We start from the raw sequence: 19,654 nt of genomic DNA on the forward strand, positions 1-19,654 counted from the left end.
TGAGGCAGGTCAGACAGACACAGCCATTTTTTCTTTAAGCCCAAAAGTTAGAGGAGGTTGGGGGTGTCACCCCCAAGAAAATGTATTAAATATTGTTATGTAATGCAAAAGTTCTGTACACTTTCAGTCAGAGAAATAGGGCCTGCACTATGCCTAAAACACGAGTGCTAAGTCATTTGTCTCTGAAACATTCCTCACCGGTTATCCAGACATGCATGAAAACATTTAACTCACAGCCATAGGTTATTTTGAGAATGACTTTCTCTTCAACATTGTCGTAGCGTAGCTCATAGCCTAACCTTTAAAACGAGGCAGATATGAAGAGGCATTGCAACAATGTTTAGAGATACATTGTAACGTTGGCTGCAAAGATGATGTAGACTGCTACGATTGACTGACGCACGCACGCACACACACACATTATTGAAATCATACGCCGGACACTTCAATAGTGGTTGGTGTAAACCAGGACATTTTAGCATCCCGACAGGCTTTTGTCGGCAGTCGGGACACGCATCTCAAAATCGGGACTGTCCCGGTTAAACCAGGATGTCTAGTCACCCTACACATACCTGATCTCCACCCAAAACAAATGTATTTAACCCATCAAAACACCAATAGAATTCCACATCAATGCGCCATATTCCTAGCCTAGAAATCTAGACGCACCCTAGCGGCAGCAAATTACATTTGCTGCCAGGGCTAGTCTAGCAACTCTCCGTTGGCTTGTGAGCTCGAAAAATTAAACTATCAGGCCAATCAAATATTGTATAGAGTCGTTAGGTGGGCTTAACATAATGATTGATGGCAGAGTTGCAACGGTTTGGCTTGAATTCCCTGCTACTTGAAAACAAATAAGATAATGTTGCTGTTGGCGAACAGTGTGACACGAGTTAAGCTTTTATTAAGTTGGCAAAAGTTTGAACTAGCCAACTAGCTCTGCTGGTGGGAAACGCATGGGACTCATAGCGCTGTCCTATTGCGTGCAGAGGGAATTTGAAAGACAACCGATTATCCCGCCCCTCAGACTGAGCACTGCGAACGGTGAGTGCCCTTACCCTACATTTTAATGTGGGTCTGGCTCGTCAGGCTACCAGATTCCTGAATTCTGGTTAAATGGTACACTATGCAGGTTTATGTATTTTTGGTCACTGTAGAGCTCCCTCTAGAGTCATTTACTCTACTGTTGTAAATAGCAAACTTCTTGTGACTTTTCTCCCCTGTACAAAATGAAAATGATTTTGTTGTGGAGGTGAAGTATTAACAATAGGCAAAAACTATGTCCAAAGAGTTGTATTTACTGACAAGGTAATGTTTCACAATTCTCGCGAGATTTGTTGGGGCACCGTTCTTGGAAGTTGCATGGCTGGTTTTCTCGGTAGCAACTCCACTGTGTCAAAGTTGGCATTACATCCATGCGCTTAAAGATGCCCTGCCAAACGTATTTCATTACTTTGTGGTATTTCTGAAGTTCTACCATGGACTCTGTAACATTTTTTGTGGAAAACATACCTTGGTTACCTTGTTTCAAGCCATTCTAGCGTGGTATTGAAAGCCTGCATGAAGACTCGGCTCAATTTGTGCCAGTTCTCATTAATATTCAAAGAGCTAAGCTGCTTGACTCTGATTGGCTAACAGCTAGTAGGTTTTTTCCATAACATAACAGCCATTATCAACTAATTTTAGCTTCATGGCATGAACTTAGCTTGGCTAGCGAGTGCTAGCATTGTCCAAATGTGCATGATGTGCAAATGTGTTTTTGTTTCTTTTTTCGCTGGCTCTGTCATGACGGATGTCTAAGAAACTCCATCGTTACCTTTTTCTAGCCGGTGCCAGGCGTGTATGTGGGTAGTTGACAAATGGCCAAGAAAAAGTACATTTTTTGGAAAACATCACTTTTTTAGAAAAAATACATATATTTATGTAGTATGACAACTGCAGTTTCAGAAAATAGTACTGGTCACTCATTTTGTCAATGACATAACATATTATTTTTACGTTTTCACTCAACTGCATTGTAAATGTGTCCTATGGTGTGACATTTAAAAAAGTAAGAAAAAAAATATATTAAATAACATAAAAAATACCTCAGACAGAATTGTTCACATTATTAAAACATTAATTTCTTAAAGTGATATTTATTTTACATCAAAATACTAATTAGAATTAGCCTGGCTAGCGCACTTCTCAATGAGACGTGGTCTGGGAACCAAACGTTCATTTTCTCGTATTTGAAAAAAAATGCCCAGATCCGTTTATTGGGTGCCACGGATGTCTATCAAATGCGTCTGTGCATAGCTCATCATCGTCTTGCTTTCCCCACTGTTCTGTGATTGGTTCCCTATCTCAGGCAAAAATTTGCTCCATGGTCTCCAGGCTGCCTTAGCAGTGTGAATCAAATCGCGCGCAAGGCAGCATGGGAACACCCAGGCTAAATTAGAATAATTTTCACCATGAATAGATGAACTTGATTAACTTTTTCCTATGAATGTCAATAAAACTTTTTCGCCAACCCTACAAAACTGTTTGAAATTGTAGCTATCTAAGAGGAGATATTATTGTAACTCCCCATGCCAAACCTGACTTTTTCTAAAAGATATTTTGAAATTAAGATTATTTTTCTGTTGTTTTATGTTTGTCACACCATAGGACAAAACGTAACACCAAAAGGACAAAGATAGTCATTGCATAAAGAGTCAGAATATATGAAGTGTTTATTGTAACATTGATAAAGGAGGACTTTTTTTTTTTTTTTCTTTCAACAGTATAAACTGTGCAAAACACATAGCACACCAAAAGTAACTTTGATTCTTATAGATCCATCAATAAGGAAATATTGATGCATAATATCTTTGAGAAATTCAGTAAAATGTAATTTCAAAACAATACTGTGACATTGTCAAACAGCAAAATTAAGTAGTTAAACGGTAACAGTGAAGATAAAGGGCCCTATGGTGCACCCTGCGCTACTACTACAGATTCTAAGGTGGCGCAATGCGCGATGCAAGGCTTATTCTTATCTTACACTCAATAAAGAGAGGAATTTTTCGCCATGCGCTCCACTTTTATTAAACCTTGCACCCAGGGGTGTGGCAATTAACGACATAAGGTGTGGTCTGGCGCATGATCCAAAAATCGCTATCTTACACCATCTAAAAATCATTACGCCACTGACCGCGAAAAACGGATATAAAGCACAGCTGAAGACATACTGTCACAAGATCAGCAAGCAGCAACTCTTCTGCAGAATAAATATCCTTAGGATTTTCTATTCAGTCATTCAAACATTATTGGGTTAAGTGTTGCTTTTTTCAGGCTATGTTTTGGATGGTAACCCCTTGTCAGTCCATAGTGAAAGTACTTAACTGTGTTGAACTGTTTTGTCATTGACTACAAGACTATGGTGAAGTTTTACTTTGCCTATAGTTCAAATAATATGCAAGTAGATGCATATAGGCTATACTCTGCTAGTCACAAATAAGGTTTTAGTAAAGCAAGGTTTAGTGGAATCCCTGTTCCATATGGTCTCGCGTGCAAGCAGCTACCTTCAAATGCACCGCAGACTATCAAAATACCGATGCGCTGTTTGAAGTTGCGCTGCTTGCTGTTAAAGGGAATGATACCATTCTCATTGGTTTAATGGATGTTACACCCAAAACGCACCCATTACAGATTGAGAAACATAAGAACAACCCTTTTGTGCCCAGCGCCCATCGTTTGATCACAAAATCACGCCATTAAATTAGTGATTGTAGACTGGCTATAATGTCTAGAAACTTTGCGCCTCTGACCATCTGTTTCTAAACGCCAAAATAGGGCCCATAATCCTCAACAGGGAAATTCCATTTTAAGAACAATGCATAACATTCATGTATTCCATTCCATCTAAAATATGCTAAGAGCAGTTTTTAATCATACTTTACACAGTCATCTACAATGAAATTCTATTCGTTAGTGGCAACACTGGAAGTTCAGAGGGAGGTTGGGCCAAAGGTCTTGCAGGAGGTTCCACTGGCTCATTCCACGTCAGTTCAACCAGGGCCCACGCACTTAGGTCTCAAAAAATTCTGAAAAAATTACCAGGTGTACCTATGTTACCCAGGAGACACACTGTAAAATCACTCTTATGTAAGATCAATACTTTCCACAGTGTTTCCCCTAGAATTTTTTTCCAGCAGCGGTGCTATTACTTGGGGGGGGGGGGGGGGGGGGTGTTGTTGCGCATTTTTTTTTATTTATTTTTTTTATATCATACCTTCGTGTTTCTTTTGTGGACATTTTCAGCTTTCTTTTACATTATTGGTTAAAAATGATAGAAGAAAAATGAAATGGCACAACCCAGAAAAAGATTATTTACAATTTATTTAAATTTGTCTTAATGGCAAAGGCCACACCCAATCTGCGAGCACTTAATTTTTCTGGGCTTTTCAAAGAACATCTCTAAGGCTCTTTGGTAATTGAATTGAATTGTTGGGGGGCCATTAATGCTGACACGCATGCAAGTAGCCAGATGCTCTCCTTGTAGTCTATTTCTCAGTCCCAAAACAACAAACCCACGTATAAAAAAGTAAATACTCACTTTTCTTCTACATCACTCCCACAGTTACCATACAACTCACTCACAATTAACTCGAAAAGGACCTAGGCTACTTGATTGAAGTGCGACCGTTCGTCTCACCGTCAAGAGAACGCTGAAGTTATGAGAACACGTCTTTCTGATAAGAGAATGTAGGCTCCTATATGTCTAATGCCGCAAACGTAGAAAAGGTCTGTTTGTGATAGCCTATTATAGCTAAGTGGACAGAATTTAGGCTATACGTATATGCCAACATATGCTCATATTTCCTTTAACTATCAGAAAGTTTAAACAGGCCTAGACTGTGTTCGCCTAGCTTTCCCATGCAAACATTACATGTAGCCCTACGCTAACGTTACAAGTCTAGGCTACAATTAACGTTAAGACCATACACCTTGTAGCACATTGGTTTACTCTATTGCATTACTTACGTTTTAATAATTTGTCGTTGAATGTTGATGGAGGCTCATCTTTGGGAAATCAGCTCTCTGGATAAAATTGTCAGCCGGAGCAAGAGTTCTCAGAGTTGACGACACCGGACGTAAATCCAATCAGCAGTAAGAACCGCATCACAACAGTAGGCTAAATCGCAACAAACTTTTTTCCCCCCATGTTAAATTCATTTCGGTAATCATGAATTGGTTTCTTTTATTTGATGTAGGCTAGGAGAGGAGGATGCATGTTTCACATTAGTGTCAATGTGTCAAAGCAGGCTTTGGATCAGAGGAATTGCTCAAGCTTAACATATGGCATAGGCTACAAGCGAATTCACGGCATACAAACAGCTTCGTGATGAAATATAACTAATATCATTTTTTATTGTCACCAGGCCTATAAGTAGGCTATTTATTGTGTAACCTACAAGTGAACGATGACACCATAGGCTACACTGTGGCGGAGCAAGACCCCATCAGTCGGATAGCTAAACAATGTAACCATGTTCAGAACGTAGGCTAGCCATATGGGCTGCAGACTTGTCTTTGGGCTTGTAATCACCTGACACATCATGCCGCATATATGTCCTGAATAATGAGAGGCTAAGTGCGGATTTGATGCACTTAACTTACTCAAGACTTTCAGAAAACAATTTCGAGATGACGTTGGCCGTTGTGCTTTTACAGTGTGTTAAGTGAATCTCGTGATATTATGTTGCAGCGGCGCTGAAAATCCAGCGGCGGCGCTGCGCCGCTGTTAAATACACTGTAGGGGAAACACTGACTTTCCAAGATACAGCCAGTTTTACAGGGGGAGGGGGTGTCGATTGAAAAAAATATTTAAAAAATATTTAAAAAATCTTTGTATATTCCCACAAGGTGTTTAGGTGCTCTGAAAATGAGAACCAAAATTATTTTTTAGACTTGTAAGGTCTGCTGTTCAGACCCTGAAGGAATGACCCACTTGCATATTAAGCTAAACCTGCATAGTGTACCTTTAAACCTGTATAACATAACACTTCCTTGAGTTGACAATAACGGACTGCACTAGACTGCCACAGTGGTAGCTGAGCCTACTGCTCCAGGCTTCAACAGCAACCTTTTTGCAAAGCCTGTGGCATTGTTCCAAAAAATAAACTGAAGCCATTTGATCCTCAAGTCTGGGTTCTTGGGCAAATTGCATTGTTGAAGTTCTATTCGTGCATAGCGCACAAGTCCGTTGAGGCCATCCGTTAAAATATTCTTGTTTGCAGTAACAGCCACATTTTTAAATGGGTCGGTAGGTAGGTCAAATTTTTTTTTTTCAAGATTCAAAGTGAAAAAAAAAGTAACATTTTGGTCATGGTGATTACGTAGGTATGAATTTAAACAAATGTGCATATCGTCAACGTAACTGACTGGGTCTTCAACCCGTGCCTTTAGGCGCACCATTGCAAACTTCATTCTGATGCAGGGTATATAGACCAGCCTTTCTCAAACTTCTTTGACCTGAGGCCTGGTCATGGCAGACTTTGGGGTCATAGGGCTCATCTACACGTACACGATGACTATACAATACTCAATGCTATACAGTGTACTATACAGTCTCTGCTCTGTTTCTATGGAAGTTCCAAAAATCAATGCGAGGATGTTTTGGGATTGTTGCGATCTAAAATGCCTGATTTCGTGACCACTTTTCTAAAAAATTGCGATGGAAGTTGCGGTGCTTTTAGCTGTTTGTTGCGAAGAAATTGCGGGAGGAAGTGAAAATTGCAAAAATAGTTGCGATTTTTTTTTTTATTATTATTTTTTAATTGAGGGCAATTAAGGTTAGTAGGCTAAGACCAAAATCACACTGATCATCTTGATGTTTATTAAAAAGGATAAGTAAAGGCGCTAGTGTGCAGTAATGGAGTAGGTCACGCTTTTGTGGAGTTCCGTGCAATTTCCTCTTATTTTATTGAAAATATACTGCATCCATCGTTTTTTATGTCATAATTTGTCATTTAAGTTGTACTTTAATCTAGTGAGCTCAGTTTAGCGTCGAAAATGCAAAGGAACAAAGCTCAAAACCAGAAAAACGCACTCATTCATTGAAGCTGAGGCTAGCAACGAAGCAATACTAGCTGCTATCACTAAGCATGGAGAAGAGCATCTATCTAAGGTCTCAAAGCTAGTCGATGATCTGAAAAAGTCAATGAGGGACGTCTTGATTCAATCGATGCAAACTTGGCCACACTTCAGAACAAACATCACGAAGTGGAACGTCGCATAGATAGCATGGATGTGGCTCTTACAGATGCCGACCACCGCATCACAGCACTAGAGACTACATGTAAGGAGCTTCAAGTAGCCAACGGCCGTCTCAGTGCCAAGCTAAATGACCTAGAAGGCTCAACATTAGGATTGTTGGTATCAAAGAGGGAGAAGAAAATGGTCGCCCAACTGAGTTTGTGTTTCAGCTGATTTCAGAGATACTTGGTCAAGAAAACTTCAGCAAGATGTGGTAGCGGAACGTCAATCCTTCAATAGTGTCCGGAACAGGCTGGCTGATGCTGGAGCCAAGTGCACCATGCGCTATCCAGCTAAACTTCAAGTGACCTACAACAAAACTGTGAACATCTTTAACTCACCAGCAGCTGCAGAACGGTTTGCCAACTCTATTATAACTGACAAAGAGGCAGATTAGCTGTCTGTGTATCTTACATTATCCATGGTATTACACTTACGTTATGTGTGACCGATTTGCGTTAGTATTTTGTTGCGCCATATGTGTGCCTGTTTGCACTGAAGCGCTGTTTTTGACTCTGTCACATATTCATATTGTAAATTATTTTCAATTGCAATAGATAGTAATTCTCTGTGTTGCCCAGTGTGAAGTTGAGCCCACCTATCAAACTATCCTAGTCCTTTTTTTTGTTTTGTTTTTCTTTTTATTGCAGTATACGATGTATATTACAATAGAGGAGAGCACGGAGCTGTCGGTTTAGTTTGGCCTTTTTTTAGTTTTACCCGGCAGTCTCCTATCAGGATTTGGGATGTGACGCTTAGTTCTCCGTTGCGGCTTTGGGGTTGTTGTGGTGTTTGTTTATGTGTTGTTTGTTAAACTGCCAGATTATTATTATTTTTCATGTGTCCGTCCAAATTCTCTGTCATACTTTTATTTTAATGCAGGATAATTACTCAAGTAGATCGGGAGAGAGTCCTATTACTTTTACCTCCTGGAACTGTAGAGGTCTTGGCAAAGCCCTTAAGTGGGGAAAAGTATTTTCACATTTAAAGACCCTGTCATCTGATATTATTTTTTTTACAAGAGACCCACATTCGCCCAACTGAACAGAGGAGACTGAGAGCTGTATGGCTGTCTCAAGTTTACCAATCCACCTTCTCTTCTAAAGCTAGGGGGGTCGCCATTCTTATTCGTAAAACAATTCCATTTATATTCAAATCCATTATTACCGACCCAGGTGGGAGATATCTTCTTGTCACAGGTACAGTTAACTATGTTCCATTAGTCCTTTTGAATATTTATGCCCCCAACTTCGACTGCCCTGACTTTTTTTGCAAAGTTTTCAATCTTGTTGTGGAACATAATACTCACAATATAATTATTGGAGGAGATTTCAACTGCTTTTTAGATTCTCAGGCAGACCGCTCTTCTTCTAAAGCAGCCCCACAATTGAAGTCTTTATCTGTACTCAACAACCTGATTAAATCACTTGACACAGTTGACATATGGAGACATCAGCACCCTTTAAGACGAGAATACTCTTTTTTTTCTTCTGTACATGGTAGCTTTTCCAGAATCGATTATTTTTTAGTAGATGCTAGACTAATATCTAGAGTCATCAGCTCCACATATAATATCATAGTTTCAGACCATGCTCCTCTGTCCATGAAGATTCATTTTAATCTCCATGCACGTCAGTACAACTGGAAGTTTAACTGAACACTGAACTCAGATAATAGTTTTCAAGAATACATTTCTAATAGGATGTCAGACTTTATACTTATTAATGACAATGGTGCCGTCTCTGATTCAACCCTCTGGGAGTCCTTTAAAGTTGTTATGAGAGGCCACATCATCTCCTATCAGTCAGCTAGTAAAAAAGCTAGACAGAAACGTCTCTCTGAAATTGAAACTGAATTGACTGCGCTGGAGGATTCCTACCGAGAGTCAAAATCTGACGATATTCTTAATAACATCTTGAAGATAAAATATGTGTACAACCATATTCTTGGTGAGCAGGTCAGGCATTATATTTGTAAGTTGAAACAAAAGCACTTTGAGCTGGGTGAGAAAGCGGACAAGCTGCTGGCTAGGCAGTTAAAAGGGGTGCAGGCAGATAGGGCGATCCATAAGGTCTCATCTTCTACTGGGCAGTTGCTAACTGATCCTAAACAAATTAATGATAGGTTTTTTGACTTTTACTGTCAACTTTATGCATCAAAGTCAAGGGCCACTGATGTTGAGATCTCAGACTTTCTCAACACATTGGACATTCCAGTTCTAGATTATGTAATAAGACAGGAGCTGGATTCTGATATCACACTGGATGAAATCAAAACGGCTATTCACTCCTTTCCTAGCGGTAAGGCTTGTGGTCCTGATGGATTTGGCATAGAATTCTATAAGGCACATATAGAAACCATTGCTCCACTCATTCTGCGTATGATAAACTGCTCTATGAAGGCGGGGATTTTTCCCAGCACTCTTTATGAAGCTCATGTGTGTCTTCTCCTGAAAAAAGACAGAGATGACACTGATGTCACATCATACCGTCCCCTAAGTTTGCTAAATAGCGACCAAAAAAATATTGCAAAAGTTCTTACGAACCGATTAAGTCAATATATCAGTGCCCTAATCCACCCGGACCAAACCGGTTTCATTCCAGATAGATTCTCCTTCTCTAACACTCGCCGCCTGTTAAATACAATGTACTCTAATAAGTTACCCCATGCTGCTGTTATATCGTTAGATGCCCAGCAGGCCTTTGACCAAGTTGAATGGAGATACATGTTTGCCGCTCTTGAAAAATTTGGCTTTGGTGGTAGATTTATGAAAATGTTAAGAATGCTATTTGCATGTCCAAAATCCTCCATTTTGACTAATTATGACCGGTCCGCCCCATTCCTGCTGGGCCGTGACACCAGGCAGGGGTGCTGCCTTTCCCCTATGCTTTTTGCCTTAGCTCTTGAGCCCCTGGCAATAGCTATTAGAGCCAGCCCCCAAATCCGTGGGATAATTTGTGGCACATCTGAGTGTACTATAGGCTTATATGCAGATGATGTGATCCTGACCCTGTCAGATGTTAGGACATCCCTGCCCCCCTTGCTTGATTTGATAAGAACATTTGGTCAATTTTCTGGATTTACTATTAACTGGAACAAAAGTCTATTCATGCCCCTATCCGATGGCCTAGACTCTAAATATCTTGAGGATCTACCATTTAAAATTTCCACTGATCAGTTCAGATATTTGGGAATCAATATCACCAAAAACCCCAAACTTCTCTTTAAATGTAACTATATTGATTTGACAGACAAAAAACTTAATAGACTTAAAACTATGATAGACAACTGATATTTTTCAACTGTACAGTGTCATATAAACCCCATTAAGACCTGACGGCCTCTTTGCAATACTGGGTTGCTCCCCTTATTCAGTGACTCTCTCCATTGACCTACAGCAGGCCCTTATGTTTGGTATGGTCATAGCCAAAAGGGTTATTTTAAGAGAATGGAAATCAGCGTCCCCACCTTGTTTTAAGATATGGTTGAATGATATGGTATCCTGTTTGTACCTGGAAGACACTACACTGCGCTACACTTTGTCAGACACCCACCGCAAATTTCGTAAAATCTGGGGGCCTTTCACAGACCATATTAAGAGAGAACAGTCTCAGGACGAGGTTTAATGACATACGATTTTGTTGTACTGTATAATGTGATTTGTTTTCCTATGCTTATGATGCGAATTGTTTTCTTTCTTTTTTTTGTTGTAAAGTTTATTTTTTGGGATTTGTATGTCTTTAATGACAGGACAGTGGAGAGTGACAGGAAGCGAATGGCATGAGAGAGCAGGGGTGGGTTCCGGAAAGGACCACGGGGCGGGAATCGAACCCGGGTCGCCGGTGTACGGTGCAGGTGCCCCAGCCAGTTGCGCCACAGCTGGGGCCATGTGAATTGTTTTCATGTAAATTGCTTGCTGGGACTTTGCCCTTGATTTGGGCCTCTTTTGACCTCACTTGGTACTCCGCATCTTCAAAACCTGTGGACATTCTTTTCAGTTTTTGGACTGGTTTGCATAGATACATAGTGGTATACTTTATAGGAACTGGCAGTTTGTTTTGTTTTGTCTTGTTTGGTGTCTGTTCATGGATGTAATACAGAACATCTTTAAAATAAAATTCTTTAAAAAAAAGTAAAGGTAAATAGTAAGGGTTACAGAAAATAAAAGTAGGCCTACATTATTTGTGTAAATACTTTGACTGGTAATTCACAAAGCAGTAACCTTTCGTAGAACTGTCCAAAAAAGACAGCCCCCTAAAGAGATGGCATCATGTCATGTTTCAATACATTCATATATGTTGTAATTCATATTAAGTTCATATATTTTTAATAATAGGGACTTCCGGGTTGACGCTGGTCTGCGATGCACGTGTAGCTTACTAGCTCTTCCTCAACAACACCTTAAACTTAACATTTCACTTAATAAAATCAACCAATCGAGTTTAAAGTCGAGACATCATGGCACAGGCAAAGACGGGAGGCAAGCGAGAAGGGGACAGCATGTCACCATTAAAGAAAAAACCGATGATAAGCATGTCGAAGGAGGACATGGACGACGCAATTGCAACAGCAGTAAATATGGCGCTGAAAGAACAACAGAGTGTCCTCAACCTCATGATACAGACAGCTGTAAAGGAAGCTATTAATAGCATCTTAATCCCGCAATTGGCAGAACTAAAAACTCAAGTACAGCAAGCGGAGGATGCCATGGGTGTTTTGGCTAAAGATGTAGATAGTTCTCAAAAGGCTGTTCAAAATAACACTGCTAAAGTGGACTCCCTACAGGCTGCACTGAGAGCTAGCAAGCACCAGGTTAACGGTCTCCATCAACAAGTTAGCGATCTCACCTCTAAACTGACCCAGATGGAAGACCACAGCCGATTGTCCAACCTCAGATTGGTGGGGTTGAAGGAGGGCGAGGAAGGATCCGATCCCGCCGGCTTTCTGACTACTAATCTACCTAAGTGGATACCAGCGTTACAAGGCCGAAATGTCCGCATAGAGCGGGCCCATCGACTTTACAGCGCAGAGAAAGATGCTAACAACAACCGTCCGCGTACACTGATCTTCAAGCTACTGGACTATAACGATCGCCAGGCGATTCTGAAGGGAGCCAGGGCCAAAGCCATTAAGCATGCCGACCATGACCTGCTGTTCTTTCCCGACTACAGCAAAGATACGACCATCAAGAGAAAAGCTTTTGTTCCAATCTACAAGAAAATGACCTCGCTTGGATTACAGCCGTTTCTGCGCTACCCAGCCCATCTTAAGGTTACCTTCCAGGGGAAAAGCCTCAACTTTGATACTCCATCCGACGCAGAGAACTTTATTCGCAACACTTTTCAGAGGACCTCCAGTCAACTCCATGGAGTCTCACAGCGTCAGGAACCAGATGAGATGGAGGCATCATCTCCGCAATAGCCTATAAGCTAGCCTAGTGCCATGTAAGCTTGTACATCTTGGTATTTTTTCCGTTCATTTTATTCATCAGTATCATTTGAGCTTTAAATAACATTCCTTCAGCTATCTAGCGTTAATTTACAGACTGCTCAAAGTCTATGAAGAACTCACCTGCCTATTTTTCAGTCTATTTTGTTTGGTTGACTTATGTTCTCCCCGACTACAACGTTATACGTTTATTTGGATCTCTATAAGGGGAGTATCAGTATCAGCATTGATTCAGGAGACGCACCTGACAGAAGATAACGTAAAGCGTTTCCAAAACAAACACTACAAAGTTATAGCTTACTCGTGCACCTCTTCCAAGTCAAGAGGTGTGTTAATTCTTGCTGAAAGAAAATTACAATATACAGTGGTGGACAATGGCAAAGATAATAATGGTAGATTTGTGTATGTTCTACTTGCTATTAATTATGCAAAGATTTTGTTAGCCAACATATATGCGCCAAACACATTTGATGTTAATTTTTTACCCTCCATCAGTGATTCTTTGTTGAGTTACCGTGACTGTCATAGTATTATAACAGGTGATTTTAATGCAACAGTATGTCCAGAATTAGATAAGTCCAGTAGTACGCCCTCTGCCACACTGCCTCCCTCATCACTTTCTCTCAGATCATTCCTGGCAGACTTAAACATAGTGGATCCCTGGCGTCTCCGCCATGACAAAGTTAAGGCATACTCCTTCTACTCTGGCCGCCATGGCTCCTCCTCAAGAATTGATTATATTTTTATCAGCCCGTCCATCTTAAATAACATTAGTCATATTAATATGCTGCCCATCTTGCTTTCTGACCACGCCCCAGTTATGTGTACATTGACACCAGTTGTTAATCACCCTAAAGTGCGCAGGTGGAGGTTCAATGATTCTCTCCTTAGTAATAAGGCCTTTTTGGCACATATGAAAGAACAGCTTACTGAATTTATTGATCACAACAAAGAAAGCTGCACCAATGCTCAAACAATGTGGGAGACAGCTAAATGTTTCATAAGGGGTATATGTATTGGCTTTTCTTCTAAATTGCATTCTGAACGTAACAAAAGGCTTAATGACATTGAGAGACAAATTACAAGGATGGAGCAAGAGCAATTAACAGCGCCCTCAGTAACCAACGTAAACCTACTCACGGCACTTAGAGGGGAATACCGAAGTATATCCCTTGAAAAAGCAGAGTTTATATTGCATAGAACAAAGCAAAGATATTACTATGATGGTGACCGTCCAAGCAGGCTACTAGCCCTCAGACTTAAACAATGTGAATCTAAAGCACTACTCAATGCAATCCGGACGACAGAGGGCCAAGTTGTAACACAACCTGATAGTATTAATGACGTGTTTAAAGTTTTTTACTGTAACCTCTATGCATCAGAAGGCCAACTAGATGCTGAAAGGTGTGCCACATTTCTTCACAGTCTAGCATTACCTACTTTGGATAGTGTTGACATGGCAGACCTGGAAAATCCTATATCATTGAAAGAACTTGAATCAGCAGTAAAATCCTTAAATAGAGGCAAATCACCTGGTCTGGACGGCCTACCCCCTGAATTTTATGTAGCGTTCTGGGACCAGGTAGGACCATTAATATTAGACTCTATTAACTATGCAATTAAACAGGGATCATTTCATAGAGATCAAAGGAATGCATTGATTACTATTCTCCTTAAAAAAGGCAAGGACCCACTGGAATGCTCCAGTTACCGGCCTATCTCACTGATTTGTGGAGATATGAAAATTTATTCTAAGGTGCTGGTCACTCGTATGGAAACCGTAGTGGGCAAACTCATACACTTTGATCAAACAGGATTCCTTAAGGGGAGGGTTGCATCTGATAATATCAGAAGGCTCTTTCACATTATTGATGTGGCTGACTCTCTTAAAGAGGACTGTGCTGTTTTTTCGCTTGATGCAGAAAAGGCATTCGACCGCCTCGAATGGGGGTATTTATGGATGGTTCTGGAGAGGTTGGGTTTTGGGCCAAAGTATATCTCTATGTTAAAAACTCTATACAGTGGAGCCACAGCCTCTGTCCTCACTGGTTCCTTTCAATCCACACCCTTTAACTTACACAGAGGAACGAGGCAAGGCTGTCCATGCTCACCTTTACTGTTTGCCCTGTCGTTAGAGCCTCTGGCGCAGGCCATTAGAGACAGCAAGGTAATATCCCCTATAACTGTAGACCACTCTAGACATTTTCTCTCGCTGTATGCGGATGACTGCCTTCTTTTCCTCTCTAATATTCAGGAATCCTTACCACATGTTATGACTCTTTTCAGATATTTTCATAATATATCAGGGTATAAAATAAACTGGTCTAAATCTGCCATTTTCCCTTTGAATTCAGCGGCTAAGAATGCTCAGCTACCAGCCGACATCCCTGTCTGCTTCTCCTTCACCTACCTTGGCATAGAGATTTATCCTAGTCTGCATAAAATTGTTAATGAAAACTTTAATGGAATGAAAAGGAAAGTAGAGCAAGATCTAAAGAGATGGGGCTCTCTTCAAGTAGCAATGCAAGGCAGAATTTCAACTATCAAAATGAATATCTTACCCCGTGTAAATTTTCTGTTCTTCATGATTCCAGTTGCTCCTCCACCTAAATTTATTTCTGAAATGCACTCTCTCATGTCACAGTTTATTTGGGGTGGAAAATGTGCCAGAATTAAATTAACAACTTTACAAAGAAGCAAGCTTACAGGAGGCTTGGCGGTCCCTAATCTACATTTCTATTACTATGCCTTCCAAATTAGGTCATTACAGGTGTGGAGACACCAGGATTCACAAGTCCCATGGCGGGCAATAGAGGCAGCACGTGTTCAACCACACCGCTTAGAGGATTTACTTTATACAGGCACAGGTCGCAAAAATATCCAGCTACGTTATGGGACTATCATAGTTAACTCCCTTAATGTCTGGAGGAAAACCGAAAAAATGCTGGGCGTAACAAGTAAATTTTACAAAACTTCTCCATTATGGAACAATTATAATTTTCAGTCAGGTGGGAAGCCATTTGCATTTCCATGTTGGGCTCGTAAAGGAGTCACTGTTTTCAGTGATTTATTTGACAATACTGCACTGCGCCAATTTTTAGACATAAAAAACGACTTTGATCTGCCAGGTACGTCATACTTCCTTTACCTTAGGCTAAGATCTGCTATGAAGGCTTACGGAGTGCCCTGGGATCAGCAGATTCCAGAGCACCCAATGGAAAAGTGGGTCAGACCCATGCAAAACTCCAGAGGGACTGTAACAGTCATTTACAATGCTATAATCCTTCACCAATCAGGACACCTAGCTGTAGAAAGGGTATGGGAAATGGAATTGAAAACACTTGGCCCACCTCCTTTATGGGAAAATATATGGGAAAACTTGAGTAACGCCTCAAAAAATCTTGCGCATCAACTCATACACTTCAAGCTAATACATCGGGCATATGCTACTCCATTGAAATGCTTCCAAATGAAATTAGTCCCAAACCCTATTTGCACTCACTGCCCAGATCAGGCACTTGGCACAACAATGCACATGTTTTGGGAGTGCACCCCAATCAGACGCTTCTGGACTGATGTATTTTCTATAATGTCATTGTTACTGAATGTTGATATACAACCTACCCCCTCCCTCTGCCTTCTTAATGATGATTCCCAGCTATCCATCACTTTCAACCAACGTAGACTACTCTTGGCAGGGCTTACGGCGGCAAAAAAGACCATCTTAAGGCTTTGGTTCCACTCTAATCTACCCTTAACACAATATTGGCTAACTGCCTACCAGTATATTACCTCTCTTGAGTGTACTACTGCGCGCCTCAACAAGGCCAAACTAACAACTATCCAGGCATGGTCGTGGATTACACGGTCCATACAAGATCTCCTTGTGAAACAGAATATTCTGACCTGAATGTAGGATTTATTATCATTACTATTATTACTATTGTTATTATTATTATTATTATTTATTTATTGACTTTTTAATTGATTTATTTTTTATGGGGAATGCTTTATACTTCTTAACTAATGTTGACAATGTGACTGCTATCTTTAATATCCTTCACTATATAATTTTTGTCTATCAGAACTATGTATTGAGTGTCGTACTGTATGTACTGTTTGTGGTGTATATGTTCAAGTTAAATGTGACTGTAAATGTAACATCTCATTCTTTTCTAATAAAAAATGTTAATCACAAAAAAAAAATATATTTTTAATAATTCATATTCTGTGACTTGCATAATTACTAATAGCCAACTAAGTATCTAGTAATTTCATATTGAATTAAACTATTAGACTACACTTTTCTTTAATGTTATTAGGCTACATTGGTGGTGTGTAAGTCTAATTGACTGCCTGCCACTTTAAGGACGTGAGAGTAGCGTAATTACATTTCTAAGTGGATTGGAAGGCTTGCATCTCACTGTGTTCAGCTACGAGTGGAACTTTTTGCATAGTGCATTACGATATGTGGATGGAATTCGGGATGTTGTCTATGTCATTAGTTTAAATAAATGTTAAAAAAATAACTGTGTAGTGCTGGGCGGTATGACCAAAAATGTATATCACAATATTTTTCAAAATTCTTACGGTTTCACGGTATATGACGGTATTTTTTTCCATGCATAATCAGATGTTCACAGCATTTTCTACAGGTTGAGAGAGGAATTGCTGCAGTACATTGACTAAGGATGGTCTATTTTACTGTCATGATGTAGAATAACTCCACACTAGTGGTAATGCAGTTTTGCATAGCCCCAGAAAATGATGCTGTTTACAAAGAGCCACTCATGATTCTAATGCATCAGAATGCAAAGACAATTGCAGTCAAAATACATAACTTTTACTGTGCAAATTTCACAAAGATTTTGTATGAAACCAATACAAAAAGTAGTGCAACTTGCAATAATTATACTTTTTTGAAAATTATACAATTTAAAATAAAACCTCTCTGCTAATATGCTTACTCTGACAAATAGGCCTATCACAAACATGCCTTATTGTTATTGTGTGGTTTGCATGACGTTAGTGGTAGGCTAACGTTTAACTTCATGTAGATGTGGATGTCTTGTTTAAGTTTTTCCGATCCATTCGCCTGAAGTCGTTTTTCTCAAAAGGGACTGATAGACTATATAGTACTCAACAAGTGACTGAAACCCAGGAGTGCACCCCTGTCTCCAGAAAGACTGTATTTAAACCAAAAAGCACTTTTCTTCCTCCAGTCAATAACTCCTCGCTAGAGACTTTCTGCCGACTGGTAGAACAGGACACCTTCACCTGCTTGGAGAGGGAGGACTATACAATTAGGCCCAACCTCTTAATTTCTGAAAAAGAAGCATTAAAGCAACTAATGTCGGACAATGATATCGTTATTAAACCTGCAGACAACGGTGGCTCTATTGTGATCCAGGACAAGTCGTCTTATGTTGCAGAGATTGAGAGACAACTCCTTGATGGAAATGCATACATGCGTCTATCTGCTGATCCAACCATGAAATTTAACAACGAGATAAAGTCTAAATTGAAAAAAGCACTTTGTGAGTCATTTATTGATGATAAGGAGTATAAATATTTGTTAGAGATTAACCCGGTAAGACCAGTCATTTACACTCTTCCAAAAATCCACAAGAGGCTGGACAATCCACCTGGCCGCCCGATTGTGTCGGGCAATCAATCTGTAACAGAACCTCTCTCACAGTACATTGATTATCACATTAAGGAAATAGTCTACAACCTGCCCTCCTTTCTGAAGGATACGACTGACTTCTTAGTCTACAACCTGCCCTCCTTTCTGAAGGATACGACTGACTTCTTAAACAAATTGGCTAGCATAGGAGAGGTAAATGCATCGGATATGTTATGTACCATGGATGTGACTAGTCTGTATACGAACATTCCACACACAGATGGTTTAGCATCCTTAAGATACTATCTAGAGACTCACCAAGTGCCACATACTGACTTTTTAATCTCATTGGCCACTGATGTCCTGACCAAAAATTATTTTATGTTTCAGAATAAATTCTATTTGCAGACACAGGGCACAGCAACGGGTTCGCCAATGGCACCCAATTACGCAAACCTGTTTATGGGAAAATTTGAGCAGGATTTTATTTACTCAGATAATCCATTCAAGCAACATTTGAAAGTCTGGTACAGGTATATTGATGACGTATTTTTTATATGGAAAGGGACACAAGAGGAGTTGGAAGCTTTTAACATTTATGCCAACACTAGACTGCCGTCCATACAGTTTACCTCAAACTCTGACCACAAAGCCATAGCCTTTCTGGATGTACTGGTCAGGAAGGAGGACACCTCATTACACACTGAGATCTACCGAAAAGACACAGATCGCAATGCGTTACTGGATTACCGGAGTTTCCACCCGCCAGCACTGAAACGCAGTCTACCTTATAGTCAATTACTAAGAGTACGCCGCATTTGTGACAGCGATGAGGCTTTTGAACGACAAGCAGGAGAGATATGCCAAAGATTTTCACACAGGGGATATAACCGTACATTACTACAGGGTTGTCTTGAGCGTGTGCGCAACACCCAACGCACTAACGTAATAACTTCTAGAGCACATAGACCGACCACAAGCACAAACACTCCAATCACTTTTGTGTCGACCTATGGAAACATATCTAATACATTGAAACACATTGTACAACGTCATTGGCATATGTTAAGTAGTGATCCAACAATTGGTCATGTTTTTCAAGATCCCCCGCGATTCTGCTACAAAAGAGCATCCAATCTAAGAGACCGCCTCGTACAGTCATATCTCCCTGCTCCAAGCCCGCTACGTCTTTCGTTTAAAATCCCAGACGGCAACTTCAAGTGTTTTAATTGTGTAACGTGCAACTTTATGCTGACTGAAAAATCATTTACACATCCAAGCACCCACAGGACGTTCAAA

At 40.2% G+C, this 19,654-nt stretch overlaps 1 protein-coding gene across 1 annotated transcript in view; it reads left to right on the forward strand.

The window, feature by feature from the left end:
* usp31 (ubiquitin specific peptidase 31) overlaps nucleotides 1-19,654 on the forward strand; it is a 233,316-nt gene that overhangs the window by 2,085 nt on the left and 211,577 nt on the right. The window lies entirely within an intron of this gene.

The sequence above is a fragment of the Alosa sapidissima genome, chromosome 3 (genome assembly GCF_018492685.1).
Source record: "Alosa sapidissima isolate fAloSap1 chromosome 3, fAloSap1.pri, whole genome shotgun sequence".
Lineage (NCBI taxonomy): Eukaryota > Metazoa > Chordata > Actinopteri > Clupeiformes > Clupeidae > Alosa > Alosa sapidissima.